The following is a 17,409-nucleotide window of genomic DNA, read 5'->3' as shown; positions in this document are numbered from 1 at the left end:
GATGGCTTGAAAAGAGTGCTTCATTCATGTGGAACAACTGTGAAGGTGGGAAACCTGTGGAAAAGGGCAACTAGGCTTGTGTGGCTCCAAATCCTCTCTTAGTTCCCAAGAGAACAAGAGATTATATGGTTTAGAAGGGTCATTTTGGAGTTAGCATTTTTTGTTGTTTGGTACACAGTGACTTGTTCCCTAGGATTGGGGGACTACACTCTTTTTCCAGAAGTCCCTCCTTAATTCCCTACCTAAAACTTCTCAGGGGCTTTAAGCCTGTTAATCATTATCATTTACCACTTCAGTTCACACTTCTCTTGTTTTCTCTCTCTATCACACAAAGCCTGTGGTAGAGTGGAACTTCAAATGAGTTTTCACTTTATTCATTTGCAACAGAATTATTAACACCACACCAATCATTATAAAAATCTAATTAGAAACCAAAATTGATTATACTTTTACTTCTGTCTTCTAATTGATTACAGATCTTAATCAAGGCCTTGCATGGTGTTGAAAATATAATTCATTGTCTGTGCAGTTGAGATTCCTCAAACACCTTCCCTATTTTTTTTTCCTATTTTTTCTCTTGCATGGAGATTTGGAGAATTTTTCATAGACTCATTTCCTACATGGGTATAACTCTCTGGCACCTGTGTTTGGGGGTGGCCTGGTGGGTCAGAGCAAAGGAGGGTCACATGAGTACACATTCACTTCTTTTAGTCACCTTATTACTTTTTTTTTTTTTCCCCTGTGCCTCAGAGTCCATGTCCTGTATCCTCCCTCTTAATTACTCACAAATACTATCCTTGAGGGTCTCTATTTCATTCGCACTCCTTAGGTGTACTGTTATTGATTAAAACTAATTGTTAAAAGAAAAGATGAGACAATCTTATCAGATGAGCTCCCTCCAAAATTGTCCCTGCAATTTTGCATTCTCTTCATTCTTGTTCAGAAAGCCCATTTATCTCCCCATTACGATTTTTCCTACAGCAAAACTACATGGGGGTGGGGAGGGTGGACTACATAGAGTATACTAAGCTGAGTTTTATATTTTGTGCCCTTACTCTTTGTTCTTGAAATTAGTCTAGAACTTCAAGTTGTTGACATTCTGTTAACAACTATACTTTACAATGAACTACCATATTAAGAATTCTATTTAGAAAACTGACAACTTAATAGTTCTTCAGAAATTCCCAATTACTCCTAAGCGATTACTACTAAGTCTGTGTTCAAGGCAAGACATTAGCTACATAGGAAGATGTTGATTTTATATTAATAAAGTTTCTTCTCACAAAAATTGTAAGTAAAAATAAGAATCAATAAAATTCGAAAGAAAATATTGACAAGAAATAAGTAGGACCTGAAATAAAGATGATTTGATAGAGTAAGAATCTTACTTCTGGTCACCTTAGTTCAAGTATCATTTTCCCTATTGTATATTCTATGTATATCCTCATTACTATTTCCTTCTAATTTATTTATTTGTTTATTTATTTATTTCTGTCTTTGGTCACTAAAATATAAGCTCTGTTAAATCAGGTACATACTCATATTGTTTACTCAGCACCTAGGAACAATAATAGTAATTAAATGTAAAGAAGTCTTATAATCCGATAAGTAGGACAAATACCTACTGCATAAAAGTAGATACAGGGATGAAATGGAGTCTACATAGAAAGAAACACAAATAGTTAATAAATGAAAAAAGTAAACTCCAATAAGTAGTCAAAATATAAATTAAAATAACATTAGATACAATTTTTGACTCTAGTTTTTGGTCAATAATTTAGTTATATGTATTGAAAGGATTGAAATAATTTATGCCCTTTGAACCAGAACTCTATCCCTAAGGAAAGACTAAGAGATGCTCAAAAAGTATATTTAGAAACATATTTAGTACTAAATTTTCTCTAATAGGAAAGTTGAAAAACCAACAAAATATCTAACAATAAGGTGTTTATTGAATAAGTGATGCTTATTTAACAGTAATAATAGTAGTAATTATTCCATGAGCCTAATAAAAATCATTTTGTCAGAGAGTGTTAAAGGATTTGGGGAAATCCACAAAATAATGTTGAATTCAAAAATTGTCTATACAGTATTATTTTAATTTTCTTTATGTGTAAGGTATGAAAATGTGCACACATTTATATAGAAAAAAAGATTGGGGAAAAAAATTAAAAAATTAACAGTAGCTATCTCTGAGTTTTGCAGATTTTGTTTCCCTTATTATGATTTTCTCTATTTTCTATATGTTTTACAACAGATGCACTACCTTTATAATTAAGAAAAATCAATAAGATTATTATTGTTAAAACTGGTAGATTTGTGAATATGGAAATGTGGATATTAATATTACTAGTTTTAATAAATGGCCACCTATGTTTTATCCGAAACAATATTTTTTTTTAATGGATAGAAAAATATGCACAAGATCATTTTTGGAGAGGCTTAAGACTACTTCAAGATTAGGGAGCAAATGTCCTAAATATTTTCAAAAGAACTGCCTACACTCCCTTCACAAAGGGGAATTGTTAACAGTTTTCTGAAAAAACTTGGGAAAAAAAATTTTTTTGAAAGGAACGTCTATGTAATTCTAAATCTCCTAAACCATATCATATATTCTGATGTTTTCTGGCATTAGCAGAGTTAAAGTAAACAACCACAAAAACAAATATACCAAAATAACAAGTCCATAAGCATTCAAAGAATCAAGGTTTCCCCCTTATTACTATAAGGAAAAAAATGCAGAAAAATAAAAAATCCCGCATATAAAATCATGTACAGTATAAATTCTCCATAAATAATGCAAGTTACATTTCATAATCCTAATCCTCCTCAAGAATCAAGCTAAATATAAGCACAGAAACTGCATACTTGTAAATAGAGCAATCAAGAGGTAGCAGCACAAATTATGCATAAGAACTACTTCAATCAAGTAAAGCAGAAGGTGAAAAAATTTCCAACTCTGATCATCTTTAGACTTAGGAAACAGCAAGTAGAAAGAAGATAAAAACAAAAGTGGCAGGATCATTTTGAAAAAATCAATTATTAATGGCTGAGGTAAATATGACTATGTAAATATTTATTAGATGGATAGCTTTCCTAGGGATTAGGTCATCATCATTAGTCTTAGTGTTATTCTAGTTTACTCTCTGCTCAGGCGGGAGGGTAGCCAAATGAATTATTGACATAAATACCAACTTGGTGGTATTGGTAGGGTTGCTATAATTAACAACTGGTAATACAGATCTGGAAACCTCATGTGGTGGGGAAGCGGGAGGGATTCAAGAGTGTTGGAGAAATGTAGCAGAAGACAGTTATGAGCATGGTTCTTGATAGAAGTCGAAATCCTTTGTCATACTATCCCTGTACATGGAAGTTACCCTCTGGGGCAGCAGATCTCCTAAGCTCCGCCTTGGCTATTGTGATGATTGCCTTTTCAAGACTCCACTCTACATTTTCCTATGTCCCTCATATTCACCCTCGGCTGTCATTGAGAACCACTAAGAGAATTCAGGGGCAGGTATTTGGGGCAGAGGAGAGGTGAAATCCATGTCCAAGGAGCAGACTCACAGCTATAAGTCCTGTCTCCTGCTTTTACCACCAAACATCACAGGGAAGGATCCATAGCACAGGATGCCAGTATAGTGCTCTCGATTTGGGAGTGAGGAGCAAAGGCAGAGGAAGACAAGTGTCGGGGACAGAAGACATCCGGTTCCTATCATGTATGTAATCGGGATTTTCTGCCAACTGGATCATGCATTTTTTTTTTTTTAATTTCTATACCCTATGCACTTTCCCAAATGAATATTATTTTAATTCCCCTAGGTTTTCCCTTACCCCTTGTAATAAAGAATAATGGAATTAATAAGGAAAAAGGAATTCCAGGAATCCGTACATTTATTACTTTAAATATGCCAGGGCCGTTTAACCGTTGGCTAGACATCTGAGAATCTCCCTTTAGCAATCACTCAAGAGCACCTGTTATCTTGAATCTCATACTCTTCTTTGCTAACTTGGTGAGAGCAGCATTGTTTTCTCTCTTTCATGAAAAATTTAAGTAGACATATTTCTTATTATCCATAGAAGAAGAAAGAAGTGTCAAATTAGTAAGAAAATTAGAGTTTATGATGTGTAAACAAGCCCTTTGTTTTAGAATTAGGGGAGTATCAAATTTTAATAAAGAGCACTAAGAAAAAATGGGCAAAATAGCATAATAGCAATAATTTATTTATTCATTCATCTTTTCAGTCATTCAACAAACACATACTTTTATGTTCCAGGCAATGTTCTGGACACTGGGAGGCAAAATAATTAAGATACAGTCATTGCTCTCAAAAAGCTTACAGTTGAGTGGGGAGATAGATTGGTAAAAATACATTATGCTAAGAGCTATTAAAGATGAGGAAGAAGAGGGAGGAGAGATGAGCACAAACAATGGGCTCAGGGAAGGCTTTTAAGAAGAATTGAGGGAAAATCTTTGCAGGCAATAGAAATAGTGTTAAAATCTTTATGGGAAATTGAAACCACTATTTAGTTCTTAAATATCAATCTTCTCTCTCTTTTGTTTTTTTTTTTTTTTTTTTTTTTTTTTTCTTTCTTACAAGATGCTAAGATTCTTGGTCATTTACAACCTGGCATAAAGTAGTATTTGGATAGCTTACAAAAATCACAACAGTTTCTGGTAGAATGTCATTAACTTTTAATGGAAGTGGAAGTTAAGGGAGATAACAGGGAATTAGGGACAAATGGGTGAAGAAGCATAATACATACTATTTTCTCAGGTCAGTCATCTACAGTTAAGACTCAGCTACCCATGAACTTCAGCTTCTTGCCTACAGCACTTTTCTCTTTCTTGTCCCTCAATCCCAGCTAAAACTCAGGCACTTAGAAGTTTAATTCGTTTGTTAATCTGCTAAGATAATGTCTCATCTCAGGATTTGCCTTCCCACAAGCCAGGTCCCCACCCACATGTCTTTTGGTTCACTTTTGCTGGATCAGGATATGCGACAAAGAGAAAGTTTCTATTTCCATGCCTTTTCCTTCCTCAGTATGACAATTCAGCTTTCCTAGATGATCTATGCCTTTTGTAGGTTTAAGGCATGCATTTTCCCTCCAAAAAGTCTTTTCTATTATAATGGACTTTTGATAATGGAATGGAATACTTTATTTCCAAACAACTGCATTTTATGCACAGAGAACAAGAAAGACCAGACAATTTGGATGTAGGACCTTCTCTAGGTCTACCAGCATTTATCCCATATGCCTGAGCTACCCATAATTAAACTCAGCTCTGAATTCTAGTTGTTCTTTCCTCTGTCATTCAGGAAAACCTTTGGATATTAGTAAACTCCTTTCTCTAGCTCTTCTCTTTGAGAGGATAGGTGAAAGAGAGGAGAAAGAAGGGGGCGTATATTTCAAATGGTAAAATATGAGAAATACTAGATGATTTTGTGGTTGGGGGCTGTCCTAGCACAGCCTGCCACCATTCCCTGGGACCCACAAATACATCCTGTGCTCAGAACCAGGTATGTCAACCTGGCAATATAAAACACAATGCCCCAGTAGGTAAGGGGACTGCCAGTACCTTCCTTCCCTTATTGTCCTGAGCATATGTAAACATTCACTGGAGACAGTCTGACTCTGGTGGGCATGTGTTATGATATCCAGCTCACACCCCAATGATATATCTGTCACTGGCAGGAAGAAGCAGGGTTCCTCCACTACAGCAGCACATGAACACAAGAAAGGTATACTGCCCATAACATCCCCTTGTGTTGGCCATGGACTGAGACCCTCCGGCTGATGCCACTAGTGAAGTTGACCTTGCTCTGTCTTTTCTCTGTGTGAGTAAGACATTTTTCCATCAGTCTGTATGTGTCATGCTTTTGCTGGTGACTCTGACACCCGTATTGGAGTGGGCTGACATCTCTTTAGGTGCCCCTCCCTCTGACCAACATCTTTCTTCTTGATCACACAATTCCTAATTTCTACAATGTTTATATAAAGTACAAGGGGGTATGGGCTGCCCATGTGATTTCATGTTTGTTTGTTTTTACAAAGTATAAAATATGCAGACCATAAGAATAACAAGCAAATTAAAAGAAAAAAAAAAACAAAACTGAGATCATGTTTTCCCTGATTCACAAACTAACGTCCCTTCTTACACCCTGATATTACTTCATGCTAAGTTAAGACATAGGAACTATAATAACAATGCTTCTATCTTTATTTTAATGATAAAATTGGAGAAAGCCAGGATAGTGACTTTATTGGAGATGGTAAACAATATAGGATAAAATATTTGAATCAACAACACATTTATAAAAATGTAAAGTATTAACAATAATTTATGTCAGTAGCTCACTTAAAATGTGTTCATGAATTACATATTTTCTTTCAGCTTGATTAAACTTTAAAGGCCAAATAGATGGGATAACTAGATGTAAAATATTCCAATGGTTTGAATTGATAGTGTTTTAGTCAATTTATTTTTGTCTTTACTAAAATTTGGCAAGATTGTATTTTAAAGGTATAATTTTTTTCTCAGAGACTTATTTTTCAGAAAGCAACAGATTCAATACAAGCGTATCTGTATTACCAAAACTGGAAAAACTCTATATATAGAAGAAAATTAAGTTTTCAATAAATGTATTTGACATTTTGTTTTGTTTTATTTTATTTTTTTTTTCTTCTGACTTCTCTTGAGAGACAGGCAGATATGTGACTAATTAAATCTGAAATCCTGGGAGATTTATAGTTTCTTTGCCCGTATAAGTTATGCTCCTACATCTAAGAGAGCCAATACTACTCCAAAGAGAGGGTCTGGGCCCCAGGAATAGAAACAAACAAAAAAATAGTAAATAATGAAACTGTTCTGTGTGAGGCTAAAATGCAATGATGCTTCTGTATGGTATTTGAAATATACATATATGTATCTGAATATTAGAATTGCCATGTATTTGTTGTGTGCATTCAGACTTTTCAACTGAAATTTAACAACTTCATTGAGATGTAATTCATGTAGTACAATTCACCCATTTAAAGTGTAAAATTTAAAGCTTTTCAAATATTCACTATGTGCAATACAGTCAAACACATCAGACATTATTTTAACTGGAATCTTGTCCTTCTGTTCCAGTCTGGACTGGTGGCTCCTTAGGCCAATTTCAGTGATGTCTTGGGAATTACTTTTACTATTACATGGGAATTTGCCTTTACTTCTTTCTCTCTCTGTCTCTCCTTCCCTCCCTCCCTCCCTTCCTCCCTTCCTCCCTCCCTCCCTCCCTCCCTGTCTCCCTTCCTCCTTCCCTCCCGCCCTTCCTCCCTCTCTATCTCCCTCTTTTACTTTCTCTCTCTCTGTAGATGGTAGATGATAGATAGATGAATAGATATATAGATGATAGAGAGAAAGAGAATAGATAGATAGATAGACATAGATACAGACAGTGTGTATATATATATATATATGCTTATATATTGTATAAATGTATATTAGATAGATAGATAGATAGATAGATAGATAGATAGATAGATAGATAGATGATAGATAGACAGATGTGCGGGGTGTTTTAACTTCTTTCTTGCACCCTAGGTCTTACTCCTTCAGGGTCTACTTCCTCATTTTGGTGGAGCATCATCTCTTCTCCTTAGGGAAGGTATAAAAATTTTGATGCAATTTTACTGAGATATATTCACATACCAGATAATCATCCAATGTATACAATCAATGGCTCACAGTATCATCATACAGTTGGGCATTCATCACAACAGTCAATTTTTGAACATTTTCATTACTCCAAAAAAATTAAAATAAGAATAAACATAAAAATAAAAAAAAAGAACACCCAAAACATCCCATACCCTTTATCCCCCACCTATTATTTATTTATTTTTGCTTTTGTTTCCTTACTCATCTGTCCACACACTGGATAAAGGGAGTCAGTTGCAAGGTTTTCACAATTACACTGCCGCATCTTAAGAGCTATATAGTATACAATCCTCTTCAAGAAACCAAGACTATGGGATTACAGTTCAACAGTTTCAGGTATTTCCCTCCAGCTATTCCAATACACTAAAAACTACAAAGGGATGTCTATATAATGCGCAAGAATAACCTCCAGAGTGAACTGTCAATTCTATTTGAAATCTCTCAGCCACTGAAACACTATTTTGTTTCCTTTCTCTTCCCTATTTTGGCCCAAGAAGGCTTTTTTTTTTAAATTCAGTTTTATGGAGATATATTCACGCACCATACAGTCATCCATGGTGTACAATCAGCTGTTCACAGTACTATCTTATAGTTGTGCATTCATCACCCCAGTCTATTTGTGAACATTTTCCTTATCCCAGAAAGAATTAGAATAAGAATGAAAAATAAAAATAAAAAAGAACACCCCAACCACCACCCCCATCCCAACCTATTTTTCATTTAGTTTTTGTCCCCATTTATCTACTCATCCATCTATACACTGGATAAAGGGAGTGTGATCCAAAAGGTTTTCACAATCACACTGTCACCCCTTGTAATCTACATTGTTATGTAATCGTCTTCAAGAGTCAAGGCTACTGAGTTGGAGTTTGGTAGTTTCAGGTATTTACTTCTAGCTATTCCAGTACATTAAAACCTAAAAAGTTTTACCTGTATAGTTCATAAGAATGTCCACCAGAGTGACCTCTCAACTCCATTTGAAATTTCTCAGCCACTGAAGCTTTATTTTGTTTCATTTCACATCCCCTTTTTGGTCAAGAAGATGTTCTCAATCCCATGATGCCAGGTCCAGATTCTTCCCCGGGAGTCATATCCTGCATTTCCAGGGAGATTTACACCCCTGGGAGTCAGGTCCCACATAGTGGGGAGGGCAGCAAGATCACCTGCCAAGGTGGCTTAGTTAGAGAAAGAGGGCCACTTCTGAGCAACAAAGAGGTACTCAGGGGGAGACTCTTAGGCACAATTATAAGCAGATTATTCTCTCCTTTGTAGTAACAAGCTTCATAGGGGCAAGCCCCAAGACAGGGTTCAGGATATCAAGCCTTCAGTCCCCAGTGTTTGTGAGAACGTCAGTAACAATCCAGGTGAGGAAGTCCCACACCTCTGCATCCTCCCGCAGCTCCTCAGGGGGGCCCTGAATATATATTTTTATTCTCCACCCAAATTACTTTGGGATGTGCTGCTATTTCACTCTAACCAATACAGACCTACCATAACTCACTTCCTATTCAAAGTTCCATGTAAGTGTGGTATTTGAACAAACTGACTGTTGAAGTTATATTGTTTAGAAAATACAGATCCTACAACAAATAAACATCTCCTCCTTTGGTCTCACATGGAAGTCAATTTCAACTTTTACCATTTGGCCCGATTTGCCCAGTCATAACCAGATCTGCTTCATTCATAGCTCTAATTGAAGTCTGGGCTCTTTTTCAGGTTTTTTTTTTTTTTTTTTTTTCTTTAAACAGTAGCTATATGCATTAATACTGACATTCATATCTGCCAAGCTCTAGTTCTGAGCCTCAGGTGCCACATAGACACCCAATGTTCCAGAGACCAATCAGGCTACACACCAAGGGATCAACTTCTCAGAATTTGGAGATAGCCACCACAACCCAGGAACAGATCCAACTGCTGCAAGAGCTTACAATCTAGGGACCATCACAATAATCATTTCCCTGTTAGGCTGTGCTCTAAGATTCAATTCTGAGTTTACACATCGTAGTCAGTCCATATCATTGAGGCATAATAGTGTTCGCCTTTGTTTCTGGCATACTTCACTGAAAATGCTGTCTACAGGATCCATTCACCTCGTAGCATGTCTCACAACTTCACTCCCTCTCATAGTTGCTCAATATTCCATTGCATGCATACACCACAGTTCACCACTCCGTTCCCCAGTCAGTGCACCCCTAGGCCGCCCCCACCCACCGTAAATCATGAATACTGCCTCCATAAATACCAATGTGTAAATGTTCATTCATGTCTCTGCTCTCAGATCTTCCAAGTACATACTGCATAATGAGGTTACAGGACCCCATGGCCCCCACATACCTAGCTTCCTGTGGAACTATCACAGTGACCTCCAGAAAGGCTATATCATTCTGCCTCCTCATCAACAGTAAATAGGTACATCCCACTCTCCACTCTCTCTCCAGCACTTTTACCCCTATTTATATTTTTTCCTGCAATTTTATAGAGATATATTCATATAACATACAATCATCCAGTGTACAATCAGTTGTTCACAGAATCATCAAACAGCTACACATTTATCACCACAGTCAGCACTTGAACATATTGATTACTATGAAAAAGTATTTTTTATTGGTGAATAATAAAAATAATAATAAAAAGAAAAATAAAGTGTCATAAAATACAATATATTAGTAAGTATAGAAAACAACACCACTACTAAGGATCCCATATCCCCCCCTTATATCCCCCTCTCAGACTCATTTAGCTTTGGTATATTGCCTTTGCTACATTTAATGGTAGCATATTACAATATTACTGTTGACCGTAGACCCCAGTTTGCTTTGATTATGTTTTTTTCCCAAATATATCCCCTTTCCAACACCCTGCATGGTTGATATTCATTTGCTCTCCAAATGTGAGAACATTTTTATATTTCTATGTTTAGTAAGTCATTGGCCACTCCAGTATTTGCCAAGTTATACAGTCCCAGTCTTCATCATCCATCTTTACCCCTGATGTCATACATTCCCCTATCCCACTTCCACCAAGAAGGCTTTTTTAATACCACAATGCCAGGACCAGGCTTATCCTTGGAGTCATGTCCCACCTTGCCAGGGAGATTTATACTCCTGGGAGTCACGTCTCAAGTAGGGGGTTGGGCAGAGAGTTTACCTGCAGAGTTGGCTTAGAAGGAGAGAAACTCTGAGCAACAAAAGAGGTTCTCTGGGGATGATTCTTAGGAATACTTTTAAGTAGACTTAGTTTCTCCTTTGCAGGAATAGATTTCATAAGGGCAAGCCCCAAGATTGAGGGTTTTGCCTATTAAATTGGTAGCCCCCAATTCTTGAAAGAATATCAGGATTTTCCCAGGTGGGAAAGTTTAAAATTTCTGCAGTTTTCTTGAGTCCCTCAAGGAGGCTTTGCATATACTTTTTTATTCTCTGCCCAAATTACTCTGGAATGGATCAGGGCATCACACTAACCTGTACAAACCAACAATATCTCACTCTTTCTTTAAGGTTCCATGTAATTATGGTACTTGAATAAACTGACCATACAAGTTAAGTTAGGTAGTGTGCTACAAAACATATATATTTTGCACCTAATAAACTTCTCTTCTTTTGGTCTCACAGAGAAGTTGAAGTTTTAAAACACTGTCAATATTGTCTTATACCCTTTGTCCTATACCCTTCTAACCAGATCAGCTTTATCCATGTCTCTAATTGAAGTCTTATCTCTTTTTCTGCTTTTTTAGCAGTTGCTGTATGGAGGAATATTGACTTTCATAGCTACAGAACTCTAACTGCAAGTCTCAGGTGTCACACAGATACCCAAAATTCCAGGGAACAACCAAGTTGTACACAAAGAATCCAGCATCTCAGAATTTAGAAATAAACATAACAACTCAGTAATTGATGTGATTGCTATAAGAGCTTACAATCTAGGAACCTTTACAATAACCTTCTCCTGATAACCTACGCTCTGAAATTCAATTCTCAGAGTTTGCACAATATATTTAGTCCATATTAGTGAGACCTTATAATATTAATCTTTTCATTTATGGCTTATTTCACACAACATACTGTCCTCAAGATTCATTCATCTAGTTGCATGCCGCACAACTTCATTCCTTCTTGCAGCCACTCAATATCCCTTTGTATGCATATACTACAGTTTTCCCTTCCATACATCATTTGATGTACCCTTAGGCCACCTCCATCCATAGCAAATTGTGAATACTGCCGCCATATATACCAGTGTGCAAATGTCCATTCATATCCATGTTTTCAGTTCTTCTAATATATACCTAATAACAGGGTTGCAGGATCATATGGCAACATTATACTTGGTCTCCTGTGGAACAATCACAGTGCCCTCCAGATCGGCTGCACTATTCTACTTCCCTACCAACAGTGGAAAGTATACCTGTTTCTCCACATTTTTCCAGCACTTGTATCTTTCCATTTATTTTTTAAATAGTTTTATTCACACACCATGCAATCCATCCTAAGTAAACAATCAACGGCTCCTAGTATAATCACATAGTTATGCATTCATTACCACAAATATGAAGACATTTCCATTTCTTCCACAAAGAAAGAAGAGGGAAAAAATGTAGAATAAAATATAACAAAATAAAATAAAATAAAATAGAAAGGAGAAACACCACCACCACCAAGAATCCCATATCTCCACTTATATCCCCCTTATTGATATTTAGCTTTTGTATATTGCGTGTTATGTTTAATAGAAGAATGTTACAATGTCACTGTTAGCTATAGACTAATCTGCCTTGACTATATTTTTCCATATACCACCTAATTTTTACTACCTTGTAGTGTTGACATTAATTTGTTCTCCTTCATGTAAAAACAGTCTTATATTTGTACATTTAATCACCATCATCACCCAGTCTAGGTTTCACTAAGTTATATAGTTTCCAGTCCTTATCTTCTGTCTTTCCTTCTGGTGTCATGCATGCCCCTAGCTTTCCTCTTCTAACCCTATTCACACTGAGCTTTGTTCTGTGTACTTACAATATTGTGCAACCATCTACCATTTTGTCTTTTGGATTTTATTTGTTCTTATTTTGTTTATTTTTATTTTTTCCCTCTTTCTCTCTTTTTACACTTACTGATAGTCTTCATTTCTATACTCTTCTCCAAACTTCTCTCTCTTGTCTTTTCCTATCAGCCTTTAGCATTCACTTTAGTATTTCTTGTAAAGCAAGTCTGTTGTTCACAAACTCTCTCAGTGTCTGTTTCTCTGAAAATATTTTAAACTCATCTTCAGTTTTGAAGGACAGCTTTGCTGAATAGAGAATTCTTGGTTGGCAGTTTTTCTCATTCAGTATCTTAAACATATCATACCACTGCCTTCTTGTGTCCATGATTTGTGCCGAGAAATCGATACATAGTCTTATCGAGCTTGCCTTGTATGTGATGGATAGCTTTTCTGTTGTTGCTTTCAGAATTTTCCGTCTTTGATATTTGTCAATCTGATTAGTAAGTGTATTTGGAGTAGATCTATTTGAGTCTATTCTGTTGTGGTATGCTGCACTGATTGGATCTATAATTTTATGTCTTTCGTAAGAGATGGGAATTTTTCAGTGATTATATCCTCCATTATTCTTTCTGCCCTGTGCCAGTTTGAATGTATTATGCCCCCCAAAATGCCATTATCTTTGATGCAATCTTGTGTGGGCAGATGAATTAATGTTGATTAGACTGTAATTCTTTGAGTGTTTCCATGGAGATGCAAACCACCCAACTGTAGTTGACAATTCTGATTAGATAATCTCCATGGAGGTGTGGTCCTGCCCTTTCATCATGGGCCTTAATTAGTTTATTATGGCACTATATAAGCTCAGACAGAAGTAGTGAGCTTGTGACAGCCAAGAGGGACACTCTGAAGAATGCACCAGAGCTGAGACAGGAGTTGCAGCTTACAGAGTCATTTAGGAGATGGCCTTTGAAAGCAGACTTTTGCTCCGGAGAAGCTAAGGGAGGACAAACACCCCAAGAGCAACTAAGAGTGACATTTTTGAGGAGCTGCAGCCTAGAGAGGAACATCCTGGGAGAAAGCCACTTTGAAACCAGAAGTCTGGAGCAGACTCCAGTCACATGCCTTCACAGATAACAGAGGTTTAAGGATGCCATTGGCCATCCTTCACTGAAGGTACCCTGTTGCCTTGGACACTTTATGGTCTTAAGAATGTAACTTTGTAACCAAATAAACCCCCTTTATTAAAGTCAATCCATTTAATGGTATTTTGCATAATGGCAGCATTAGCAAACCAGAACAGATTTTGGTACTAGAAATGGGGTGGTGCTGAGTTTGCAAATACCAAACATGTTGGAATGGCTTTTTAAATGGATAAGGAGAAGATTCTGGAAGAATTGTGAGGCACTTGATAGAAAAGGCCTCAACTGCTTTGAAGAGACTGTTGGTAGAAGTATGGACTCTAAAGATACTTCTGATGAGGCCTTGAGCAGAAATGATGAATGTGTCATTGCCAACTGGAAGGAAGGTGATCCTTGTTTTAAAGTGTCAGAGAATTTCGCAAAATTGAGTCCTGGTGTTGGATGGAGGGCAGAATTTGGAAACAATGAGCTGGGATACTTAGTCAAAGAGATTTTACACTAAATATTGAAAGCATGGTCTGGCTTCTTCTTGCAGCTTATAGAAAAATGTGAAAAGAAATGGATAAGCTGAGAAATGAACTCTTGATTTCAAAGAAACCAGAAATTGTTGGCCTGAAAAACTCTGGGCTTCCAGGGGGTTGAACCCCAGAAGCTACAGCCCCATGTGAGGATTTAACCAGACATGGAACCCAACCGCCATTTCAGTACAAGCCAAGATTGGAGATAGAGTTATCCATAAAGGATTTGTGGAAAGTCCTATTGTCTGACAGCTTTGACCCCTGTGTGCTTCATGCGAAGCCAACAGATTTTTTGTGAGATCTTTATAGATGGAGCTGCTGCTGGTCTGGACTGGAGGAGACAGACAAAAAACAAATTGAAGGAAAAATTTCTTCAAGACAGAGCCATGGAGGTTGGGGTCTGGGGCCAAGAGGTCTCAGGCTGGGAGAGCAGAGTGGCCCACAGGCATGAAAAGGGTGATTTTGCCCAGGGGGTCAAGGGTGGGCCTTCTGCCTCGATGTTCAGAAAGAGTGCTGTCACCCCAGGCCTCAGAGAGGGTGGAGCACATTCCTAGGAGATTGGGGAGAGCCTGGCTGCCACCCCACTGTTCTGAAGGGGTTGAACATTTTCCCAGGAGATGGAAGAGAATCTGGGTGCTACCCTGACATTTGAGGAGGGTGGGGCCAAGAAGGTGGTCTCCCCAATGTATGGATATGTTGGAGCACTCACCCCAGCATTTGGAAAGAAAGGGCTGCTGCAAAGGCCCTTCAAAAGGGGTAGAATCCCACTCTCTCAAGCCCCAAGGATAAAACGTCATTCTATAAATGACTCTCAGACTTTGAAATCTAATGGAGTTTACCTTGTGAATTTTAATACATAACTTCTTCTAAGTTTCACAGATCCATAGCCAGAAGGGAATTATGCCTTAGGACAGATCACACTTGTAACTGATTTAATGGGATCTTGTACTTAACTATTGTTACTGAAATGATTTAAGTTTTTGTGATATTGTGATGGGATGAGTGTATTTGTATAGGGAAAGATCATGTCATTTCTGGGTCCAGGGGTTGGAATGTGCCAGTTTGAATATATTATGTTCCCCTTCTTTGATGCAGTCTTGTGTGGGCAGATGTATTAGTATTAATTAGACTGTAATTCTTTTTGAGTTTCCATGGAGATGTGACCCACTCAACTGTAGGTGATAACTCTGGTTAGATAATTTCCATGGAGGTGTGGCCCTGCCTTTCAGCATGGACCTTGATTAGTTTACTGTAGCACTATATAAGCTCAGACTTATATAGTGAACTTGCAACAGCCAAGTGAGACACTTTGAAGAATTCATAGGAGCTGAGAGAGGAGCTGCAGCTTACAGAGACATTTTGGAGCTGGCCTTTGAAAGCAGACTTTTGCTCGAGAGAAGCTAAGGAGGACATATACCCCAAGAGCAACTAAGAGTGACATTTTTGAGGAGCTGCAGCCTAGAGAGGAATATCCTGGGAGAAAGTCATTTTGAAACCAGAACTCTGTAGCAGACACCAGCCATGTGCCTTCAAAGCTAACAGAGGTTTACGAGCACCATTGGCCATCATTCAGTGAAGGTACCCTGTTGCCTTGGACACTTTATGGTCTTAAGACTGTAACTTTGTAACCAAATAAACCGCCTTTATGAAAACCAATCCATTTCCGGTATTTTGCATAACAGCAGTGCTAGCAAACTGGAAAATGCCCCTTTTCCCTTCTCTTTACCTTCTGGGACCCCCATGATATGTATATTCATGTGTTTCATATTGTCATTCAGTTGTCTGAGACCCTGATCATATTTTTTCATTCTTTTCCCTAACTGTTCTTTTGTGTGTAGGATTTCAGATATCTGTCCTCTAGTTCACTAATATATCTTCTGCCTGTTCAAACTTGCTGTTATTGGTCTCCATTGTGTTTTTCATCTCTTTAATTTTGCCTTTCATTCCAATAAGTTCTTCCAATTGTTTTTTCAAACTTTTGAGTACTTCCTTATGTTCACCCAATGTCATCTTATATTGTTCATTGCTTTTCTCATATCTTCCCTCAACTCATTGATTTGATTTTTGACTTGATTAAGCATGTTTGTTTGAACATCTTTAATTAGTTGTTTCAACTCCTGTATCTCATTTGAAGAGTTAGTTTTTGCCTTTGACTGGGCCTTAGCTTCATTTTTCCTAGTGTGACTCATATTTTTTTGTTGGTGTCTAGGCATCTGGTTTCCTTGATTAGTTTATTCTAGAGGTTATTTTCACTCTTTTACCTAGAGTTTTCTGTTGGTTGGCTTTGTTCTCCATCTGTTCTTTGACATTCAGTTCAATTTATTCTTGACTTCTACATAGCTTCTGTTTAACTGGTCAGGATTTTTCAGCTCTTGCTATTCTGGTGTTTGCCCTGCCTATATGGAACTTTTTTTTGAGGAGGAGGAGGGTCTACCCACATATGATCAACTCCTATCAGAGTTCCCTAGATGAAACAGGCCCAGGTTCCAGGAGGATGTAATTGGTATCAAGTTTCCCTGAGGACGAGACCCAGAAGGTTGTCAGACTTTCTTGTGAGACCTCTAGATTCTGTGCCTTTCCTACCCTTCTCAGCAGGTGGCACTTGTCAACTCACAGTTCCCCACTGGTGTAAAGAGGTGCAGTACCTTTAAATCTCAGCAGACCCTTCCCCTATCAGTGACATGGTTGAGGCAAGCTTAATCTGTTTCTGTTTTTTTTTATTCTCCCAGCCCCTGGGGTCTGAATTCTCTGAAGGAGGGCTGCCACATGAGCTGGGGCCTGCCTCCCTTTTCTTTGGGAAGATAAGCCCTTTATGGAGTTATCTCCTTCTCTTTACTCCTTAGTCTCTCATACCCATCTTAACTCCACCCTTGCCTGAGGTTTTCTCTGTTGAGCTTCTTAGAATGGTTTTAAAAAGAAAGAAGAAGAAAATTCCCCTTTTCAGAGCCAGTCCAGTCAAGTGCCAGAGTCAGTACCTGGGTCTATGTGTCCCTTTTCTTGTGGCACAGCCCTTTTTCAGTATTCTGAGTTCAGTTGACTCCAAAAGCCTCTGTTTTGTTTTTTT

The sequence above is a fragment of the Choloepus didactylus genome, chromosome 7 (genome assembly GCF_015220235.1).
Source record: "Choloepus didactylus isolate mChoDid1 chromosome 7, mChoDid1.pri, whole genome shotgun sequence".
In the NCBI taxonomy this organism is placed as follows: domain Eukaryota; kingdom Metazoa; phylum Chordata; class Mammalia; order Pilosa; family Megalonychidae; genus Choloepus; species Choloepus didactylus.
Note: the sequence above shows the minus strand (reverse complement) of the source record.